At 43.7% G+C, this 22496-nt stretch overlaps 1 protein-coding gene across 4 annotated transcripts in view; it reads left to right on the top strand.

Annotated features, from left to right (window-relative positions):
* The first annotated feature begins 11767 nt into the window (after positions 1 to 11767).
* WASHC1 (WASH complex subunit 1) overlaps positions 11768 to 22496 on the top strand; it is a 38317-nt gene continuing 27588 nt past the window's right edge. The window contains exon 1 of one of the 4 annotated variants that reach the window (XM_063395029.1): positions 11768 to 11882. The gene's annotated coding sequence lies outside the window, so the exon portion shown is untranslated. The other 3 variants (XM_063395030.1, XM_063395028.1, XM_063395031.1) reach the window with 3 other exon arrangements.

Raw genomic sequence — 22496 nt, 5'->3', positions numbered from 1 at the left:
TATCCTTTGTATTTTCCAGACATGAGTAATTATGCCGTTCTCTACCAGGGTAAAGAGCTCCTTAGTCCTAAAATTTTTTCTCTCCTTGAAGGTGACTGATCAAATCACCTGATGATATTATTTTTAGCAAGATAAATGACCTGATCTCTTTAAATGATATAATATTCTAAAAACTTGAATCTTTGGGGGTTTTTGGTTTTTGAGGTAATCTTCCAGACTTCCTTATATGCAGCAGGATCTAACTAGAGGCAGCCCAAATGTTTGCTGAAGGGGTCGCTGCTGAGATGTGCTCCTATCTCTTGTTGCTCATTATTTATGGAGTCAGGCTTTTGCTCAGGTCAAATTTTGCCTTCAAATCTGCTTGTAGGCAGGATCCCTTCTGCTTAGACATGCTGACTTCTGACAAATATTTCTGTGATCTATTTTGATGTCTGAAAGAATTTCAAGGAGCATAGGAAGAGACAAAACTCAAAACTGAAAGAACTCGCTCCAGACTTTTCTGTGAGGAATACAACAGAATTGCTTCAGACATCCACCACCATCCACACAGCTGCAACTAACTCCAAAGGGTAGAACCTCTGCCTCATGCAAAGGACACAAAAGACCCCTCTGTTTTGGGAGACCCATAAAGAGCAGGAGATAGGTCAAATGGTGGCAGATCACAGGTCTAGCTTTCGTGTGGCATGAATTAGCTTAACGTAAGGTTAAGATCTGGGTGCAAGCCATTCAGTCCTGTGAATTTCTTCACAACTGATGGGATTTTGGCAATGGTTGAAGCCAATCTGGTGACAAGGCAAGCAGCTGAAAACTTACAATATTGGCCAGAGAGAAATTGCCCACTGTTTTTCTGGCTGCCGTATTTGTACACCTCTCAAGTAAGAGCAGCCTAGCAGATCTTTTCAGATAGTGAGCAGAAGTACCTTCGGAAACAACACCACACTCATTATTATAAGACGAAGAAAAAAAACCAATCCCCACAGCTCACAGCAGCTCTCTTGCAGAGATAACAGTTCAGTTACCCATTCCCTCTGCAGCACTCCCTGCAGTGCTCACCGTGGGAAGCAAAGAAATGGCAAAGGACCGAGGCTCTTGTCCCTGGAAGGAGAGAGGGCTAAGGAGCCACAAGCAGTAACAGTGGCTGGAGGGTGGGAACAAAAACTGATGTGAATTGGGTAGCACGACACACAGGGAGACTAGTGGAAGTGGCAGAAGGAAGGGATGCACAGGCTGGCAGTCACTGTGCTGGGCAGAACTGAGGCAAGAGCAAGGCTGATGTTTTGTCTGCAGGCAAGACTGGTGTGGAAGCTGTGGAATAAAAGTGAATGTGCAAAAAGAGGCAGAAGGGTACTAAAGTGCTCTGAGTAAACTGAAGAGAATGGCTGAATATCTGTAATGAAGACGTAGTGGGAACAGTCAAAAGGAAGACTCAAAACTTGAAAGTTGGGTTGAAATCCACTTTGTAAGACTTGAAGAGCTTATAGGTCTGGATCCAAAAGGAGCCAGAGCTATTTGCTGATGACATAAGTTATGATTTGTTTAAAAGCTTCCCATCTGTTCAGGTTTGTACTCTGTTTCACATTGAAATTACTGCTGGATGGATGTCATAGAGTGGTGATTTTGGACACACTCTCACTGGGTTTTAATTTTTTATGTGATGGTTTGGGCTTTTTTTACAGAGATCAGCACAAAAAGGCAAAACACAACCAACTGTGACAGAATTTATAAAACAGAATGAGATGCCTACAGGTAAATGAAAACCGTCCAAAATAATAGAGACCAATGTGAATCATGAGCAGGAAGCTTATTTGTAATAATAAACATGTCGTCTGTGTCAGATAAACAAATCACAAATATTTATTAAGATAACAAATAGATTATAAATAGAGAGACATCCCAAATTCAGATCATGTCTCTCAGTGACAGTAGATATGAATTAGCAGCCATATCTGCCAAAATAAATCTGACATTCTCACAGAGTCATCATTTTAAAAAATAATAATAACAATAATAATAAATAAAAATAAGGAGAGTAGAGAGAAGGAGAGGGCAGACAAGCATTGTTGTTTTTCTTCCACTAGTATGACATAGTTTAAAAAGACCACGCTGCATTAGAGCTGCTAAACATGATATAAGCATGACAATGATAAGAAAAAACTGGAGGCAGGGTTGAGGGAGAGGCTTTTCTGGTAGCTGCAGTTCTGACCCCAATCCTATAAGCTGCTCCAGGCAAGCAAGTGCATGAGGCCTCATTTTGAAATCAGTGAGTTCAGGCCAAGCACAAAAGTCTGTCTAGCCAAAGCATCAGCTGGCAACTTCCACTTACCTCCTTCTGCCAGTCTTTCAGAAGCAGATAACACTTTATTGATATGGCATGAGTTTTGATATCATGAAAAAAAAAGTGATGGAGTATTAGTTCTTTAATTCTGGTGGTTGTGGAATGAAGCCAGTCAGTTCAAAAAGAACAAAATAAATTTTCAGAAGGATCTAAATGAAACCAGTTGTTCTTAATGCAAACCTGGCACTAGTTTGTCAGGTTGTCTTGAGCTCCTGGAAATGGAGAGGCTGAGATTCTGCAGCAGGAGGGATTCTTCCATGACATGCATTCCTGTATTTCAGACCACAGATTTCAGGACATAAAAAGTACTATACCAAATGGAACAAATCAGGCCTATAAAATACCAAATGTGACTGAAACAATATTGGGCTTGGCATTCATTTTTTTGTATTTCCTTCCCATCTGTGAATCACAGAATCACAGAATCACAGAATAATGAGGTTGGAAGAGACCTCTAAGATCATCAAGTCCAACTAATGCCTTAACACCTCAACTAGACTATAGCACTAAGTGCCATGTCCAGTCTTTTTATAAACACATCCAGAGATGGTGACTCCACCACCTCCCTGGGAAGACAATTCCAGTGCTTTATTACTCTTTCAGTGAAAAATTTTTTCCTAATATCTAACCTGTACCTTCCCTGATGTAGCTTGAGACTGTGTCCCCTTGTTCTGTCATTGCTGCCCGGTGGAAGAGACCGACCCCCACCTGTCTACAACCTCCCTTCAGGAAGTTGTAGAGAGCAATAAGGTCACCTCTAAGCCTCCTCTTCTCCAAGCTAAACAACCCCAGCTCCTTCAAGCGTTCCTCATAGGGCTTGTGTTCCAAGCCCCTCACCAGCCTTGTTGCCCTCCTCTGGACACGCTCAAGCATCCCAATATCCTTCCTAAACTGAGGGGCCCAGAACTGGACACAGTACTCAAGATGTGGCCTCACCAGCGCCGAGTACAGGGGAAGAATGACCTCCCTGCTCCTGCTGGTCACACAATTCCTAATGCAGGCCAGGATGAAGGTAATGGTGCATACTCAAGGCCAAGCTCCTGTTGCCTATATTCAAAGAGGGAAGGGGGGAACTCTTAATGTGATGGTCTGCCTGTCCTGGTTAGGTTTCCAGAGAGGAAAAGGAGCAAAACTACCTCACCAGAGCTACTGCTGGTCCAGATGGACTGCTCTGCAATGATAAAGACAAGGTAGAATGTTGTGCCACCATTTGCATGACTATCAGGAATACAGACAAGAGGATGGTGCCAGACTCTCCTCAGAGGTGTACAGCAACAGGATAAGAAGCACAAGGCCCAAACAGAAACACAGGAAGATCTCTCTGAATATGAAGAAAAACTTATTTACTTTGAGAGTGACAGAGCACTGGACTAGGATGTCCAGAGAGGCTGTGGAGTTTCTTCTGGACATACTCAAATCCCATCTTGATGTGATCGTTTGCAACTTGCCATAGCAGGGAAGTTGGGCTAGATGATCTCCAGAGGTCCTATCAACCCAGGCCATTCTGTGATTCTGTGAATTAAGCCCAAAATAAAGTCAGGAGCTCTCAACTGTAAATCCCAGTCAGCATAATAAGAGGTAGATTTTGCCCCAACTGTCCTCTAGATGTAGTGCCACCACTACTAGACCAATTTGAATTTTAAGAGATACTCTTGTAGCTGGTTTATGTTTCTATCTTCCTTCTGATAAGTCCCACATACTCATTTTGAGGTACACTCAAAAATCCTTCTCTTCCTTATGTTTATATGACTGGATCCTTTCAGACAGTCTTTCTCCCCTGCAGCAGTCGTTCTGTGAAAGTCCTGAGCCCTTTGACTCTTCCCTACAAGCCAGATTCTTGCTCCTAATGCTGTTGGACTGGCCTGTCCTGGCCGTCTCTGTGCTTACCTATTTCCCTGCATGCCAGAAAGGTCAAGTCCCTGCTCCACGGATGGACACGTCCACAACTGCCTGCATTAAAGGCAGAAGTGCCCCAAGGCTTTGCAGGCAGAGGACAGAGGCGCTGTCTCTGTTCAGGGCAGGATGCAGCCCGTCCCTGGCAATCCAACACAGCCCCTCTGCCTGGCAGCAAAACACTTGGATAAAAATAGACACAGAGGCCTCCTCAAACAAACCTACAGGATTTCTGGGCTCAGCCCTGATGCTCAGGACTCAGTGGGAAATTCAAGGTCATACTCACATTCTGTGTCGTTCTGAGAACACATCTTTTGCTGTTGATTGAAGCCCAGCCTGAGCTGGGAGGTTAGGAGTTTGGCTGTGGCCGTGTCTTCCTGATGAAAATCCTTGGTTCCTGGCTCATTTCAGTGGATGTGCTCACCTACAACCAAAGGCCATGATAAAATGGATGCAGTAATAAATTGTTTATTTATCAAAATAAACAAGGAAAAATTATTTGTGAATTTGGGATGCACTCACTGAATATTTTTGAGATTTAAAACAATGAGGACAATATTTTGTTGGGCTTTTTCCTAAGCCCTTTTTATTCTGTCAGGAAAAAATTAAAGCCTGGAGTAATCTATAGATGCTGAGCTCTACTATTTTTTTTAATTAGCTATGCAGTTTCACTAGCATATCAAAATACTAACAGAAATACTTACTAAACAAATGCACTGGTTTTATTATGAAAAAGTGACAAAATCATGTTAAAATATATGTTGTATTGCACACTATTATTTTGGCCTCTTTATATCACTCAAAAATGGAAGAGGAATTAAAGGCTGAAGTGGGAGATATGTATCCTACTGCTTTGTAAATGAAAAGAAAGATTACATCTGTAGGTCTTAGAATTAAGTAGAAACCTGATGTTATAAGACAAATGCAAAAAAAAAATCATGTTTCTGGAGAGAAATTCTGGTGGAATTAACATGACACCTTGGCATACAGCTATTACAAGCCAGTTAATATGGCATAACTTTAAGGACCACCAGGAAATTTGGCCTGCAGCATAGAGGAATTATAACAGCCTCATATAGTAAGCTTTGATGTGAAATATTATAATAGCCTCATATAGTAAGCTTCATGTGAATATTGAAGAGCAGTCCAAAGCATCTGAAAGATTGAAATGCAAAACTAATAGTTTCATTGGAAATGTTTAACATGTATTTCACTGTTCATTCAGAAAGAAAATATTTCCAGTAGGAATTTTGAATTTTTACTAAATTTCCATTTGAGTAGAAACTGGGAAAAAAAAAATCTCTGAATGTAACGCCTAGGCTCTTCTATGAATCTAGTCCTTTGCTTTTATTGCACGTATCTGGAAAAAAGGTTACAGAAATAATGTTGGTGCCAACCAAAAAATAGCAAATAACTTACCCTGAAGCTATGGAAGTTTTATTATTTATCAAATACACTGAAAACAATGTTTTGGACCTGTCTTTGAAAAAAAAAAAAAAAGCAGAGTTCAATTTTTTGGCTCAACAACTAAATCAAATAATGAATTATTTGCACAAACCAACCAATTTGAACATCTCCTTAAATCCTAAAACAGGAGCTTGCTATTGACAGCAAGGAATTTGAATGAGCTTCTCACAGGTGTGAGTCTTATTCATAGGGAGTATTGATTTCTGTTATTTCGCTTTTATGTTTGAAAATATGAAAAATGGTTTCCAACTTGAAACTAAATCTGCAGGAACAAGCTTTTATTGAAGTGCAAATTCCATTTAAGTGCAAATTTTTCTTAATCATATATTATTTAATTTTCTGAAATATGTTTTTAGGAGGCTATGTCAAAAGTACACTTAAATGGTTCAGGACTGAGTCCTAATTGATGGTGACAATAATGAAAATGAATTATCTACCAAAAGCTTATTTTTCCTTTTTCCCCCCCTTGCTTTTACCTCTCATTATTCTGCTTGGAAACAGACTGTCCTAAAATGATTTGAGTGTCCTGCTGTCAGTATTCAGACAAGCATTTGTCAGAATGTCCTAATATACACTAATATTTTCAGTAGGCTTTTAATTGAACATGTTTCTCTCCAGTTCCTTTTAGTCCTGAAATTTAATGTAGGGTCTTGCATCTCTTGTCATGCTTCTCTTTTTATTAACTTTCCAAATATAGTCAGAAATCCCCTAATTTGTATCCAGCAGTGACTTATGTATTGAAGCATTAAAATATACATTTAAAAACATTGAAGCTAATGTTGGAAACTGATAAAATACTATTAAATTTCCTAGTTTAAATATATGTGATTTGAAAAATACAAATTTTTAAAATAGGTATTTTTTTTAAAAGGAAGGAATGTTCTTGAGGATTCCATCTTTTTTCTTCTCCTTTTAGGAACTAAAAGACCAAAAGAATTAAAAAAAAAAAAAAAAGCAACAATGTCCAAAGCTGGGGAGGGAATGCAGTGAATTTTCATCAGAATGCTGTTTTTATTTGAGACTTTCAGGATAGAAAAAAAAAACAATCAATCTTCAATTTTTTGGAAGCAACATCTAATATTTAGCACCCACACTGTTCTAAATAAACTTAATGGATGTCAGAATGAAAAGAAGAGTGATCTTCATAATGACTCACTAACATGGTAGCTGGGAGTTGTAGCTGGCTCCTTCCTGCTTAGGTTCATGCCCTCTTTAGGTGGCAGAGGGCAATTAATGAATTTGTGACAACTCCTGAGTTTGTCACGGCACCAGAAGGACGGCCAGCAATGGGGCCCGTGGCTGCAGGAAAGGGGAGAGCTTTGGGCAGACGGCTTCTGGCCTAAATACCAAATAGCTGGGTGCTACAGAATGTGAGTACCGGAGTGTGCGCGTGGTTGTTACAGAATATGAGGGTGTAACAGAACATTGTAGATTCTGTGAGTCCTGTATGTGTTGATTTAACGTTAGTAAATAACAAAGTAAGTAATTGGAGCCTGTTGGGAGCACGGCTAAATGGATGACCTTAGAATACCTGTTACTTTTTTCTTAGCCATGGCTGTTCTTAATATTTCTCTTTCATTTATTTTTTTAGAAAAGTCTGGTATGGGAGGTTTGATCTCTTGCCAGGTAGCCTGGCAGGAATGCTCTGTTCAGTTATGCAAGAAGCATGGGTTTGATCCCTATCTCCTGCTACCATGCTCCCAGGAATACACATTACAGAAATAAAAGCATTAGCCCGCAGCCACACCACTGTGCCGTGCTCCCGCAGATCTCATGTGGGCAGCAAGATCAGCCCCACTCAGGACTCTCAGGGCTGGGGGTGCTCTGGCAGCGTGGAAGGGAGCCACAGAATAAAAGAATGTGCACAGAACACTGTCCTCATCTGTGCTCCTCTCCAGGGACTTTCTACTCTTTGCGGTCTATTTTTTGTTACCATTGTTTCGCTGGTGTACCTTTATTTCAGAACCATGCGCTTTTTTTAGGTCAACAAAAAGGTTATTACTGTGAGCATGCAAAATTGTGTAGATGCAATGTGAAGAATGGCACTTTGGAGTTCACAGCTAAGAGCCTTCCCAGTGACTTAAGACAGAGAACTTTGCAGTCCAGCTTTTCCTTGCCAACCAGTTCAAGGTGCGTCACACATGAGTTCAGTGCAGTCGTACAAAGAGGTACCATTTTAACCTGTGCCAGTAATACAAGAGCCATTTTATATTCATGTGTGCACTGAAGAAGTTGCATTTTTATTGTTTATTGGGAGAGGGCGAGAATGGTTCTCAGCATTGCCTGAATGCTTCAGCCCGAGCCCTGTGTGAAGCACTGTGGCACGTTGTGCCCTGGAGGACTTACAGTCCGATGGGCAGCGCAGGCACAGGGCATCAGAAGGGCTCTGGCACTCATGACAAACAAGTAATGTGATGCCAGTGAGGGATGTTTAAAGTTGTGACTCCAGGGCTGAGCAGTAGGCTTGGATGATAGGGGAGAGAGTGTAGAAGCAGAAGGAGTTGAAGAGGAGGAGAAACAAGAGTGGTCAAGAAGGGGTACAGGTATGGTATTTCTATCAACTTCAGGCTCCAGTTTGTTCCACTGCACTGCATTGTACCCCAAAGCCCCACTGCTAGGGGAGGAGGAAAGCCACATGTTTCTGAGGAAGCGTCTCCAGATACCTGAGTCAGAAGAAAGCTTGTGCAAAAGGAAAGGGGGCTGCACTTGGCCTTATTTTATCCCCCTGCAGTAAGAATACCTCAGAGGTAACACAGATATTAATGTTATACTTAGAGCATCTATATGCCATGGGGAAATAAAAGTACTTCCTCTTCTACTTTTTGCTCCCGAATGACAGAAGACTGTTCAGTTTTGTGTCGTTTCAACATCTGTTGAGCATATACTGATCTTAGTGTATATTTAGACGAGGTGCTAATTGTCACCAGACACAGAACAAGAGACAGAATTCCTTCCTGCCTGTTTTAAGGCAACGCTGCAAGCAAAACATTAGAGTGAGACCTGAAGCAAAATCTGAGCTCCAAACAATTCTAAAGGTTAGGCAAGCTCAACCTTACATCCAACTGGAATAGCAAAACATCCCTCAGATCTGAAAACCCCCAAACAAGAGGGATGTGTGGAGTAAGAGCTGATCTCTGTTCTGACCTGGTGCAAAAGCAACTCAGACAGTTCTGCCTGAATGTTTGACAAATGCTGTTCAACAGACTACAAGACTTTCCAACACCTTCAAAACACAACCACATCAGCACTTCGCTTTTTACATTTTTCCTTCAGGTTCTGAGTTTTATTTTATTAAATTTTGGTATAAAACCTTATAATAAATATTCAGCAGCAATATTTTCCATCCTAAAAAATCAAAGATGGAAAAACATGATTGTTTCCCCTTTTCTAGCAAGAAAAGTGAGGCACTAATTACCTGCCCAAGGTGACTTGGCTCAGTAAAAGATAACAAAAGAAAAATCAAGTCAATTTAATGTTTTGAAGGTTGAGTGTTTTGGTTTGGCCTTTTTTATTAGTATTTTTTACTTCAGAAAAAGCACTCTAGTGGGAAAATACAGCTTCAGAAATGTGAAAATGAGTTCAAATACAATGTGAATCTAAAAGAGTTGGCTGCTGCACACAAATTTGTGTCTGTGACACAACAATGGATGAGTGATTGGTTTGTGTATACATAATTGCAATGGCTCTAGCCTATGGGAAAAAATGCTTTTCTGCAAGAGTTCAGGACAGGGTGTAAGCACTTGAATATTGTAGTGATGGAAAAGCCAACAGACAGAAGAAGACTCTAGACAGTAGTGCTCCTTTTGTTGGAGGAGAAAGATATTGTGTGTGACTTTTCATTGGCTGAAATTTGGCAGTGCAAGGCAGTGCAGGGTGAGGTTGGTGGTCACAGGTGCCAGTCGGCTCCCTGAGAGTGACTCTTGCTGAACTAACAGGGTCCTGTCCTACAGACCATCAAAAATAGCCCGTGAAAGGTTATGAAATGTATCCAGTAAACATTTTTCTGAGAGAAAAGAAACTGTGTCCAGTATTCCACTGGCTGGAAATGGTGTTGCTCCATCTCCACCAGCCAGTTCCATGAGCTAAGCCATGCAGCTGGATGGAGACTGGTGTCTTTGCAGTTGAATTAAATACTGTGTCAAGCAGCTGCTCTCCTGATTTGCCTCCAGACTCCTTCTGTGCTGTTGTCCACACCTGCTTGTGCCTGCTTAGACAGATCTTGTCTGCAAGAAGTTTCATATATGACAGCATTGCTCAGGAGTTCACAACCATTTGCAGCCTCTGACCCACTACCAGGGTCTTGCGAGTGCTTTATCCAGTCCAGTGCTACCCTGCCATTGCTTCTCAGCTAGGACTTGCCATATCCCTGCTGCTCTGCCCACCCAGCCTTTAGATCCAGTCTTCCTCTTCTCTCTCTCTCTGTTAGCTCTCTGTTTGTCCTTTAAAGATGAATTTTGCAAACCTGCTGGCTCCTCTTCCTCAGGTTGGGAGGGGGACATGAGAAGGGACTGTGCCAGCCTGCCATCACCTCTTGCTTTCTCTTGAATTTTGTAAATGGTTTGAACTGGATTCCACCAAGCAGCAAAAAGCATTTAGTGGGCTTTCCATCAGCAGAATATAAATAAAAATGGGTAAGAATAGATTGGATTGTTGCTTCTTACATCCGCTTCCCCATTTTATTTTTGACAGGTCCTGACACCCACACACGCACTCCTTGCTCAGACTCGGATAGATCTGATTTTTTATCTGCATTGAGTTTTTGGCAGGATTTTCCATTTCTCATAGAGAGTTTCAATAGCTCCTACCCTGGTCCTTAGTGCTCGGGCCTTGTGCCTTTATGCTTTCCATGCTCATAGGTCTTACCAGGCCCATCACAAAAACATCACAAGGGCAAGAACTGCACCTCCTGCAGGCTCTGAAACGGAAGCTGCTGCTGCCCCTGCTGCTGGTGGTTACTGATCTCCTCTACAACTCCACTGGGTCCAACACCACTCCCTCACTTCAGTCTGAGCCTCCCACTGCAAAGGCGTGGAACCGAGCAAACCATCTGCAACAGGTAATTTATGTAATGAATTTACCCTTTTCCCCTGAGCTAAGTATGCATGAGTGGGTGCTGATGTCTTCAAGTGCATTCCCTGTTTGAAGAGGCTTGCCTTATTTTTTTCCCCTGTGCACCACCTTTAATGCTACATATCAATCACAGGTGTTCCCTGGTGCATCTGAAAGCTGGTATTTGCTATTCAAATGCCATGAAGTTGTAACTGTTTACTTAAATTTTGAGAAATTGTCTCTGATCCTGAAGTGGAAAAGCATTCAAATACCTCTGTCATGTGCAGCACAAAGCCCTTTATAAAAAGTGTGGGTTTAATGTTTACAGATGCACTCTTGCAATTCATTTCTCATGAGCATTTGTGCTGGGAGACCTTGGTTGCTGCAATGGAAAAGGGAAGCGTGAAAGCAATACAATAACAAACTAGTACAATATTCTTAAAAATTCTATATTTAAGTTACCGTTTAAATTGCCCAACTCTAAACATGAGCAGAGCAGTGTGAGACAGAGATTCTTCCATACTCTATGCCAGATAATGTGGAAGCAAAGAAGCAGCCAGGTGTGGAAGTGGGGCTGGAACTATTAGAGAGTGTCCAAAGGAAGGCCGCGAGGATGATGAAGAGTCTGGATAGGAAGCCTGGGAGGAGCAGCTGAGGGCCCTTGGTGTGTTCAGCCTGGAGGAGGCTGAGGGCAGAGCTCACTGCAGTTGCAGCTTCCCGAGAGGGGCAGCGGGGCAGGCCCTGCTCTCCTCTCTGGTGACCTGTGACCCGAGGGCACGGCCTGGCGCTGTGCCAGGGCTGGGCTGGGCGGCAGGGAAAGGTTTTCCCCAGAGGGTGTCTGGGCACTGGAACAGCTCCCCAGGGCAGCGGGCACAGCAGCAGCCTGCCAGAGCTGCGGGAGTGTTTGGGCAGCGCTCTGGGGCACCGCTGTGACCGCGGGGTGCCCCGGGCAGCGCCGGGAGCGGCACTCGGGGATCCCGGGGGCCCTTCCCGGGGGGCCCTCCCCGCCCAGGCCGCTCCCCCGCTCGGTCACTTCCTCTCACACGGCGGCCCCGGGGGGGCGCCCTGGCCGGGCGGAAGTAACGAGCATTCGAGGGCGGAAGCGGCTCGGGCCGCGGGGCGTGGCCGCGGGCGGCTGGTGAGGAGCGCGCGGGGCGGTGGGGAGCGCGCGCGGGGGCGGGGCCGAGCCCGGGCCCCTCAGAGCCCCGGGAGGGCCGCGGCGACCCGGACGCGGTGCGGGGGAACAGCTGCGGGAGCGGCCCCGGGGAGCAGCCGTGGCTCCGGTGGGTACCCTCCCGCCGGACCCGAGCGAGGTCTCCGTGGAGGGCTGTGCTGGGACTGCGGCCTGTCACGTCCGGGGGCCAGAGGCGCTGCTCGTCGGGAACCCCGCCAGCTGTTGGGCAGCGCCTGTTAGGGAGGGACAGCAGAGTTGGAAAATGGTTCGTTGCTCTTCTTATCCTGGGCGCGTTACGAAAAGCATTGCCTGCAGGTCGAGGGATGTGATCCTGCCCCTCTTCCCAGTGTTGGTGAGGCCACACCTGGAGTGCTGTGTCCATTTCTGGACTCCTCAGGGCACGTGACTCAGGGAGCTCCAGCAGAGAGCGACAAAGTTGATTAAGGGACTGGAGCATCTCTCTTGTGAGGGCGGGCTGAGGGAGCTGGGTGTGTTCAGCATCAAAAAAACATTTTCCGGACAGGTTGTGGAGTCTCCCTCACTGGATAGTCGAGGACCATTTGGGTGCAGTCCTGTGCTGGGTGCGCTAGGAGACCTCTGCTTGAGCAAGGGGTTGGATCAGATGACCCGCCGAGGTCCCTTCCAGCCTGAGCCATTCTGTGATTGTTATGTGGTGCTTCGGTGCTGAGCCATGACGTGAATTGGGAGATCTGCCAGGCAGTGATGGAGCATGGCATCCTCTCAAGCTGGCCGTGACGTACAGGATTCCTGAGCTCGACGTAGTGTTTCGGGGAATGGCAAGGGCAATGCCTCTTTTCAGTATCAATCAGGTACCCTGTAGGGACAGACGGGAAGTGCTGCAGCCTGAAGAGGGGAACAAAAAAAAGAGAAGGAGGTGTCTGAGAGAGACACGAGACTCTGTGTTGTGCGTTACGTGATTTTTCCTCAGAAAGTCGGCTAATGGCTTGTGATGGGGTTTGGATGTTTTGTACTATTCCAAGTACACTCCCAGGCCAGTGGTTGTAATGATTTGTCAAATAAAACCATATTGTCAGTGTTTGCAAGTGAACCCAAATGCTGATATGAAAATTACAAGTATTGGAATAACCTTTTTCTGTATTTGAAATAAAGAATGAGTTAGCCAGCAGTAAGAACACCACAGGACTACTAGACTTAGCTGTGCACATGAAGAAAGGATGCTGATGGATGTAGGGAACATTGTGAATTCACATCCAGCAGTGATGGTCATTGACAGTATTTATTTTAGTAATCAACAGGAAATCCTGTGATAAGGTTTCCCCCCTCCTTTTTGGTTTTGGGGTTTTGTTTGTTTGTTTGTGGGGTTTTTGTGTTTTGGTGGTTTTTTTGTTTTGTTTTGTTTTTGTTTGGTGTTTGGTTGTTTTGTTTTGTTGGGGTTTTTTAAATTCTTTTTTGGTTATTAAATGTGGTTCAGATATTGAATGGTTGAATAGCACCTGGATTTTCCCAAAGACCTCTTTCCAAAGAGGAAGCTCTTTATCCCTGTGCAGAGGAGGCTAATTCTTGACTCTGTGCAAGTCACAGTGGAGCTTCCAACGAGGAGCATGGGACAGTGCTGACTGTGGTTGTGGCATTTCATGTGATAGAGGCAAATGTCAGCTGGGAGTTTGCCTGGAATAGCCTCTTTATTTCACGGAGGTTGTGTGGCTGGTGTTGCTGGCTGTGATTTGCAGACTGGGCTGAGGCTGACCTGTCGAGTAGATGAGGTAGAAGCTGCAACTGCCCCTGTTCCTTGGCACTCCCCTGAAGTGCAGAGCCTTCCTGGAGCAGTAAAAGGAAGCGGAGAGTGCTGCTCTTGCCAGAGGCAAGGCCTGGAAGTGACTTTGGCATGTCCTTGTGGCTTTTATGCATGACAGTTTTCTGGGAATCGGAGGTGCACCAGTCAACTGTCTCTTGCTTAGACTTTATTTTAGGAAGGTTGGCTGATAAGTTCTCCTGATATTTCGTTATGTTGGTCTTGTCTGAGTAGCAAAGCTGGGATGTAGAGGTTGCCTGATATATCTCTGTATTCCTGGGATGCTTTGAATGGGGGAGAAACAGCCACACCTCAGCAGCCCTGAGGCACTCCCAGAGCAGCACAGGCTATTCTTAGCATCTGTCCTTCTTCTATCACTCCAGATATTTAAACTGAGTTTTAAATCTTCATTCCTTCAGATACAAAGTGCTGTTTTCTTCTCTCAGCTCAGGAGTTCATGGACCAGGAAACTTAAAGCAGATAATCCCTGGGAACTAGGCTGCAATCTGGCATCTGGGTAATACCAGGTGGCTGTGGTCATGCCAAGCTCAGCTTGGGGAGTGAAAGGGAAGGGCAGAAATTGAGGGCTGGGGAAAACAGTATTGAAGTAATCCTGAAAGCAAGGCAGATTTTTTTTTTTAATAACATTTTTTTAGATTAAAGGTAATGTGCAGAGGAAGAAGAGGATTATGTCTGAGATTGTTATGTTTCCCATGGCTGTGGTATAAGAGATTGAAAGGAATAATTTTTATCACTCAGAAAAGCAATTTCTGCAGCTAATCAGCTCTGCTTGGACCCCATCACAAGATAACCTTTCCCAGAAAATAGTCCATCCAGGTGTCATTTATTTGACCCAGCTTTTCATCAGCTCCTGTCAATCAGGCCACTCTGTAGGGATATTCCTTCTAGCAAATGTGAACAGACTTGAAGACATTCCTTATTTAGTGAGTTCCTCTCCTGACATCTTCTAGAAATGCAAGCATTGCCTTTGCTTTTGAGTATATAAAACAGGCAGGAACTGATCTGGTTGCTGGTTCGATTGTGTTGTCTCCTCAACTGAATGTCTGAGGCATGTGGAGCCTGGGGGCTGTAAGACTCCAGAGCTTTGGGCAGAGGGTACTGAATGTGGAGGTAAAAAGCAGGACATTGGGAGTTATGGTTTGTGGTAGTGAGATGTGGCAGGGGTTAGATCTGCAGCTAAGGTCCCTCTGCAGGAGGGTGGAGCTGGTTTTGCATCAGAAAATTAGAGGGGAACACTAGCTGGATTTTCTTCCTGTCCTTCCTTTCCTTTCCTCATGCTGTGTTTCTGGAAGTAAGTATTGCTGTGGTCTGATAGTGAGAATGGGAAGCTCCAGACATTCTGCAGGAAGCTCTACAGCATCATTCTGGTCAGCGTGTTTTGGAATTCCATCGTTTAAGAGAACTTATTGCAGAGAAATGGCTTTCTAGAGGACTTTGCATGACCAGTGGCTTCTGTGTACTTGAGGCATACAAAACTAAAGTGCCCTCATTTAGGAAATCAAAGAAAGGGCTGTGCCTGGATGTTTGGAATGGGATTCTTAACTTCAGTTATGATGTCTGTATAGTAGGTGTATTTGAAATAGTAAGCTATTTGTTTAGGCTTCCTTTATAATAAAGTCAGGCAATTAGCACAGCATTCGTGGGCAGTTGTATATGCTGCCCTGGAATCAGATCAATTGTTCATTACAGCATCTGATTGTGTCCATTACTGAGGAGCCAAAGGTGGCAGTTGCAGAGGGGTTTATCTGATTAACTCCAGAAATCGACATCTACCTGTCAAAATGAGCTTTATGTATCCAGCTGGAGGAAATCAATTTCAGCCTGTGCTTAGAGGACAGGGCTTTCTCAGCAAGGTGATGCAGTGAGATGTGTTTCACCAAACAGAGCTCTGTGTTGAGGGGATTGTCCTGAAGACAGTAGGGCTTAGAGGGAGTCTTAGCTTATGGAGCTGGCAGGATTGAAGTGCACCTCCAAATTTGTTTAAGTCTCTACTTTTCAGATTGTCTTTTAAAAAAAATGTAACACCATTCTCTCTTCTGGAGAGTCAAAATAATTTGTTGTATGTAATCCATCTTTAAATGTCAGGTATTTTGCCAAGGACTTGCCACATGCTATTGTAAAGCTGGGCTCTGAGATCTCAAATTTTGATTCTTTCTCTTAAGCCGAAGTGGAATACGGCAGTATGTGACAAACCAACACATCTAAGTGGTTCTGAGTAGTTTTTAGGGTAAGGGGGAGTCTCCAGATTTCACCTGTAGTCACTGCCACAGCTCGTATTTCTTTCAAAGCAAAGTATCCGAACCAAAGTTTTTTTAACAGGCTCTGGCTTCTTCAGAAGGAGGTGCCTTAAATACTGGGCTCACACTTTCCAAAGCAGATTTTTGACAGGCCAGTGCTTTTCTTCAGGTAGTCCTGCTGACTGTCAGGCTCCTCAGTGCTCTTCTGCTTCTGAAGGGCCATGGTGTGATGTGAGGCTGACTCCTTTTGAAAAGGTTTTGGCTGTTCAGGTAGTCCCGTTACAATGAGCAGTTGTGGAAGCAGCAGATGCCCTGTGGGATTCATTTTCTACGCAGACCTTTCACTGCTGGTGTTCTTCTGAGGTAATGCTGTACTGTAAGGATAGACTGAAAGATTGAGGTTGAGTAAGTATCCTCTAAAGCTGGAGGAGAGGAGCAGAAATGGCTTTCACAGCTGTGGCTAAAGTAACCTTGTGATGTAGACTGGGCTGTGGTGTGCTCCTGTTCCTAAGAGGGAGGGAGAATGATGGTTTCTCAAGCTTTTCACTTTCCTGCCTGTTGCCAGTTTCTGTGTCTGAGGAACTCCACAGGTCCTCAGTTTAATTCACTCCGTTGACAGTGGGCAGGGTGGGACAGCTGGAATGGAGTTACTTTGTTCTGGAAGTAGCACTGGGAGGCAAAATCCCAGCTGATGCCAAGCACTCCGAAGACTGAGAAACCCCACTCTTGCCTAAAATAGCTACTAGAGGTCTTGAGACCAAAGCAGTAACATCTACAATGGAGTTTGAGGGTGCTACTATAAGAAACGTCTAGTAACATGAGCACCCTGGTGGAGTACAGCCTGCTATGGGGCCTAATTAAGGTCTTATTAATGCTTTCTTTCATCACTGCCTTCCAGCCTTCAGATGGTGATTAGACCTATTTATAGGGGCAGAGTTCCTTAATATTCAGCACAGTGTACTTTCTTACCAGTCAAATCAGTAGCATCTGCATCTTTGATTGCTGCTTAATAACACTGTAGAAGGTGGTTAATTAAAAAATATAAATAGACTTTTCATCCTCTTAACTTCCCAAAGTTGGATTAGCGCAGGGACTGTGGTGAACTCCTCATCTCACTGCTGGAAATGCATCCTGCTCTCTTATCCAGGATAGTTACCTCTTGTGTGCTCTGCTGAAGAACTAAATTTCATCCTCTCCCATGAATGTCAACACAGGGCAGAATGATTGTATGCTGCATAATAATAGGACTTGTATGGAGGCTCCTATGCTGCATTTGAGCAATTTCTAGCTTTTGTTTCAGTGTCTACTTCTGTGTGAGTGTGTGTGCATGCACTGCCTTTTTGTGCCCCTGAACAGGAAGAGCATATGCAATGACATGTTTTGCTTTTCAAGTCTCTTTTTAAAGTACAACTTTCTGGTTTTGCAGCTTGTAAACTCATAGGAGTGTGCTTTAACTGTGGAGGGCAAGGTGTTATAATTAACTTTTTATATTGTTCTTTTTATATTTTTTTCTTGGAGGATTTAATGCTGGTATTTTGTTGGGATAGCCTCTAGGTAAGCCTCCAGATCAAAGTATGACTTGAGCATGCTAGCAGATTTGACCATGGGAAAATGTTTGTCCAGGTAAACATGGCAGAAAGTATTACATGTAAGAAATTACTCTCAGGGAGGAATTTGGGGTGACTTGTAATGGTTAACCAAGTTGTGGATGTGACTTTCCTCTGTCAGAGGAGACAGCACGTTCTGATAAGCTATGCCCAGAGCCTGTCTGCTCCATCTTTTGAGTGTGTTTGATCTTAACCTGTGGTTCATTTCTGGCTTGGTCTGTTCCCACTCTGGAACCATCCTGGTGGTGGTGGGGTAGTGGGGTGTGGTGAGGGATATGCAGCCGTGTGTTTTATTGCATGTTGCTGATCCCTGTGTGCTCACAGGTGGCTACAAGGCACTGACCTTTTATTAGGATCCTACTAAAGAGAGACATAGGGTTAGAGATAGCCTTTCACTTCTTTTTGGAGCTGTTACTGCCTGTGGGATTTAAAGGCCTCTAGTTCTTGCTGCCTTTCCAGAAGCAGCAGCGCAGTAATTGCCAAAGCAGCTGTTGTAGTTTGAAGTATACACACTGATTTCTTTCAAAGTATTTAATCCCTCTTCTCCCCTGAGCCTACTCTTTTTAGTTTCTTGAAACATGTTAAGGAAGCAGGTATTGTTGATGGCTTGCCTTATTCTTCCTTTATTTTCTCATCAAAGTACACGTCTGGTAAGTGCTTGTATATAGCTTTACATTTTGCCTGTGTTAAGGGCAGCCAGGCTATTTTTTAGTATTGCCTTTGTTTCTATTCCTTTGAAAAACTAACATATATTAAGGTTATGGGGTTGTTTAATTTTTGGATAATCATCCCAGTGGTCAATCCTCCATAGAGCAGTATTTTCTTAAGAACTTAGGGAAGAGTTGCTTCTTTTACAAACTCTGGTCTGTAGCAAGTTTTTTTGGGCTTGCCTTAACATAAGTTTTGCTGTTATGGAGAGAGGTGAGCAAAGTTGATGCAGTGTTTCTCTCCTTATCCAGAGGAGTGAACTGTATACTTCCTTTCCCAGGGGCAGAGCTCCACGTGTCCCTCAGAGTATTAGACTTGGCTGTAGCGAGTGAACAGTAAGCCCAGCTGTTGGTTCCAAATGCCTGAAAACCCTGGAGTGCTCAGCCTGTGTCTGTCCTGGGTTACGTCTTTCAGGAAGGTGAGACAATCTGTTGGAGATGGATTGTGTTTCCCCCTCCAGCTTTTGCCCGTGTGAGTGTTGGAACTGAGAGGGAGGGAACAGCTTTGAGTGCGGAGGAATAGGCCCCAGCCGTGAGAGGCTTTGGATGGCTGGCCTGCGGTGAAAGCCACAGACAGCTTAAGGCAGAAGTGCAAATCTGAGCAGTCAGTAGCTCCCTCTAGTCGGAGCTTCAAATCAGAACATAGCACTTGGAAGCAGGTGGTGCAGTGAGAAAACAACCTTTTTCTCTTTGTTTTCACTTTAATAAGGTAAATGAGGTTATTATATAACACCAGAGCATATTTGTCTTCATCATGAAAGTTGACTTAGAAAAAATAATTGAATAAAAAATGGCTGGAGCCTCCAGATGCTGCAGCTCTTTTCCAGAGGCTCTTCGATCACGAAAAAATGTTCTGTGTTGCTATTTCTTCTGCTTTGTGTGACCCATTGGTGGTCACACCACTAATGATTAAATCTCTTGGGTGATCTCACATCTTTTTTTGTGACTCATCCTTTCTTTGGGCACGTGTGTCCGTTTCACACTGTAGCATCAGAGTATTTCATGTCAGCTGTCACAATTCCAGCATACTGTACTTCCTGCAGGAACATGCCAGCTCCCTCTGTAAGATTTTGGAGCGATACTGGAACCAGTTTGTTGCTTTGCTGGAAGTCTCTTCTATATGTAAGATATAAGCAGTTTATTTGCACCTTTGCTGTTCACGTTACATGAAGACTTGGCACTCATGATAGGGTAGAAGAGCTGACGTATTTTAACATGCAGCACTCACTGTTTGTTTGGGGTTTTTTTTATGTACTAATTCTGATAGTGGAGCATGGTAAGAAAATGTGCTGCTTCCTTCTCAGTGCACTGGAGTTTGAGATAAAGAAAGAGTCAGTCTTACTGAGTGATGTTCAGTCTTTGCTTTCCTTCCTGGCTTCTGCTGGGAATATTTTGAATTTTCTCTTTGAAAATATTCCTTATTCCTGCAGTCTTCTCCCTGTTGTGTGAAGCTATTCTCCTTTTGTTCTAATCATGTGGTGAGGCCCTTACTCATGTTTTTTGTTAAACTGGCTTATTTCACCAATTAGTTTGGTCCTAAGAGGTAACAAATAGCAGCTGTAGCATGGGGTTTTGCCCAAGTCTAGTCATTTAGTTGATGCTGTTTTCCCTTCTCCTTGCTATAGGCCTCCAGCTTGTTCTGTTGCACAGAAAGAATTGTCTCTTGTATCCGTCTCTGGCAGTAATTTCCAGAGTCTGTCATATTTCTCCGCTGTGATTTTTTTTAGGAAAAGTGAGAATCTGAAGCTCGTTTGAGAGTCTTTACTGAGAACCTGTGAAGGTGACATTTACCAACAGACTGTGACATTGTGAGCAGGAGCACCCAGGGATTTTTCTGCTTTCCCAGTCCTGTGTGCTCCTCTCTCTGCAAGGGAGCAGTGGGACCTGAAGGAGAGTCCATAGCTTCTGACTGCAGGGAAAGAAATGGTTTGGGAGTAGCTAGAGGAGCGCTGCTCCTGAGTGGGGGCATCTGTCCGTCAGCAGCTGAGCTGAGCTTGCTTTTAGAAAGGACACTAGGAGAATTAGGATTGGTGAGACTGAAAGGTCATATTGGGGCTGTATAATCTCATCTGGCCTCAAGAGGTGAAATCTTGGCTTTCTCGGGATTACCTTTACACAGGAATGGTTTTGATAATGAAACAAGTTTCGGAACTTTCCTTATTGCCCCTGCTTTCCACTGTGCTTCATGACTGGACAATTACAGCTGTTTATCTGGCTGTGGTAAATTGGGTCATTGAACTGATTTGAGTTAAAAATAGCATCCCAAACATCAGCAGCACTGATTTGACCAGTGGCAGGGAGCATTATAAACTTCTTTTGCTGCTGGGGCCAGAGTAACTCATAACCACATCCTTGCTGTGTTATCTGGTTGTTTTATTTTGTGGTGACAGTCAATTCCGTGGTGACAGTAGATCTGAAAGGAAAAGTGTTGTAGCTTGATTGCGGTCAGCAGATCAAAAACTGCTGTCTCAAAATTAGCTGTAGTCCTCTCAAATTAACTTGTATGTTTTACAGCTCTAAATAATTATTTCCTGTCTGCAGAGTAGGCCCAGTCAAGAAGACTAATCAGTGTGCATACATTGCCGCTAAAGAGTGCAGATACAGAGTCTGCTGCCAGTGATGCATGAAATGAAACATAACAGGCCTAGGCTTCCTAGACTGGCAGCAGAGCCAGATTTCTAATGGCTGAGCTTGATCTTGCAAATTTATTAACTGTGGAAAGGCTTCTACATGCCCTTACATCTTATGTGATTCATTACTAACCACCTCCACCAAAAAAACCTCAAAACAATTCAGCAAACCCCACATCCCAAAAGAATACTCTCTTGATAACAGGCACATCACATTTACAGAAGGCTTTTCCTACCCTACTGTGGTATCATCTTAAAGGAAAAATTCAGAGAGGGTGGATGGTGTTTCTTAAATATACTGAAATGACTGCAGGCAAGTCTAATCTGTTAATCTCTTTGTTTTGTGAAGTAAGATAGGGAATTGAAAGAATGTGTGAAGACCCCTGTAATTTTCACATATTCAACTGGTTTTTTATGTTGTGGCTATCTCTGTTCTTCCGATTTGTGAATTTGTTCAGTGTGGGCTGTATTTCTACATTATTCTCAGCCTGCACTGCTACAGAGCCAGGGATGCAGGTTGCACACAGCACTGCTCTCTGATTCAGCTCCTGCAGACTTTCAAGTACCACAGAGGGAATGTGATGCATCCTGAGATATCCCTGTCTGTTTCTGATACCTTGGTTTTTCATCCTCCTTTGTTTTGCTTCTCCTCAACTTAATGAATATTTTCTTATATAGATGTACGCAGCTCTGTGTGATGAAACCCTGTAAGGAGCACCTGTAAAGTTTGTGGGTTTTACAGCCTGAACGAGAAGAGGCCTGGACAAAACAAGTTTGAAGGGAGTTGTGTAGACCTAGCAGTAGAATTTGGCTTAGAAAACTGTATGGATAATCTACTCTGTTCATTCTTCAGGGTGTCCTAACAGTAATGTATTTGTGACTTCGCAATTTCTAATGTGCTCAGAGAAATGGATTTCTTTTTCTCTTTATGTTCTTCCAAGTTCCAGGAACTTTTTTGTTATTTTTGTGAGTAAAGACATGGAAGGCAAACTTTCTGGGAATTGCTGAGGGAGAGGTGAGCAAGGCTCAGAATGGAAACATGGATGATGGGTGACCTTCTCCTGGCTGAGCTATAGAGTGGTGGTATTGGCCCAGCTGCTTCCAAAAGTGTGCATACGGCTCTGGTGTGTGGCACACAACCAAAACATTTTGGTGACTGATCAGGCTTGAGGTGTGAAAGGATTCTAAAATAAGGAGACTTATTTCCAGATAGTTACTAAGGAAAAATCCAGTCACCAGAAGCAACAAACAGCTCCTGGGAATCTCAGAATGGAAGAACTCTCATTAACCTACTTGGAGCAACGGGGGTGTGCACACATGCATGCCTTGTAATTTTGTGGCTTCTGTTCCTGGAAGGGCCTGATGGTGTGTTTCTTGGAGCAGAAGTGTAAGATGCTGATAAGAGTTGGATGACCTGAAATATATCCACAAGGAATATGAGGAAAGAGAGGAGTGGACAGGGTGATTTCTGATGAGTCTTGTTGTCACTCTGAACTGACTTTGCTTCTAACTCCGGTCTTTGTTTTCAGCACAATATGAGCAGAGATTTGTTAAGTAGCATGCTAAAATATAATTATGGTTTCCAAGAACATTCAGATAAGC

Source organism: Prinia subflava, chromosome 4 (genome assembly GCF_021018805.1).
Source record: "Prinia subflava isolate CZ2003 ecotype Zambia chromosome 4, Cam_Psub_1.2, whole genome shotgun sequence".
In the NCBI taxonomy this organism is placed as follows: Eukaryota; Metazoa; Chordata; class Aves; order Passeriformes; family Cisticolidae; genus Prinia; species Prinia subflava.
This window is presented reverse-complemented; position numbering and strand designations above follow the sequence as displayed.